The following is a 1,285-nucleotide window of genomic DNA, read 5'->3' on the forward strand; positions in this document are numbered from 1 at the left end:
TCCTCAGTGAAGTTTCTACTTTCGCCTTACGAGCTTTTGATTTCGCTTTACCATATTATCTTTGGAGTGGTTTCTCTTTCTCTTTGATGTGTGTGGCGGCTCCATTGAATCGTTTTTAAGGATCTGTGGTTTCGGCGCGTCATGCGATAGATAGAGTTTCTACATCACCGGCTTGGGAACTCTACCTACATTAACCATATGAATCCACTTCATTCTACCAACATTGACCTACCTCGAAGTTTATACCTGAAGATATTTGTTCCGGAATTGTAACCGCCATCTTGAATTTGTTTAATGGTAATATGGTCATGTGATACATCATTAGAAAGCTCATTTTTTTACTACCTCACTCATGCATGGTGCTAAATTTCTGTTAATTTAAAGGTATCTAAATTTTAAGTGCAATACATTAGCCAGCCAAGCATATGGCAAGGTTTTCCTAATTTGTCTGCATTATTTTCTAATTTAACACCATACATATAAGATGCCGTCACCCATCTCACCTTTCTACTTCTCCAAGTGTCACTTCCAGTTATCCCGTTGCTCCTATTACCACTTCCAGTTATTCCCGCAAATGTAAACAGCCATTGAGGATAAATGCGAGCGTCCAGTTCGTAAGAGACACTTTTACTTTTCTACTTGACCTTCCTCCAGCTCCAGTAGTCCCGAACAACCTGGCCTGCACTCTGTAATTTCTCTAGACTTCACGAAGACCACCTTCGCCAGAAAGTCAGGCTGGTGCTGCGCACCTAGTGCCTAAATTTCTATCCTGAATCCTCCTAACCATCCTGAAACTACTGGTCGACACTTTGTGCCAGGTTTGTATCAGGAATTCCTGTTTCTATAATCCGTCCCAACCCCAGTTCTGGAGATACCTGGCTGGTACCAGTACCCTCCACTCAGGCGCAAACCAAATTAGTTTAGCTCGGACGCAAACCTCCGATACTTTATTTCGAGCACAAACCTCGACCCCCTTGACGTTAGCACAGGCGCAAACCTCGCTAGCGCAGTTCAGAACCACTCAATCCTATACTGCATCCATTATAAGAAGGTAGTAGATGGCGCTGTGTTTAAAGATAAACACACACAGGAAAAATATAAAACGGCACCAAATTATTGTAAAGTAGAAATATTCGGCACTGCGAATAGAAATAAACCTTTGACAATAACAGCTAATGACACTTCAGCAGTTTAGTTGGCAACATAAACTACCACCTTACAAAATTCACCAGTCGTTTTATGTTTCATTGTAATACTGACTCATGTTTTAACCAATCACAGTGAA

The sequence above is a fragment of the Photinus pyralis genome, unplaced genomic scaffold, assembly GCF_008802855.1.
Source record: "Photinus pyralis isolate 1611_PpyrPB1 unplaced genomic scaffold, Ppyr1.3 Ppyr1.4_LG1, whole genome shotgun sequence".
Taxonomy (NCBI): Eukaryota; Metazoa; Arthropoda; class Insecta; order Coleoptera; family Lampyridae; genus Photinus; species Photinus pyralis.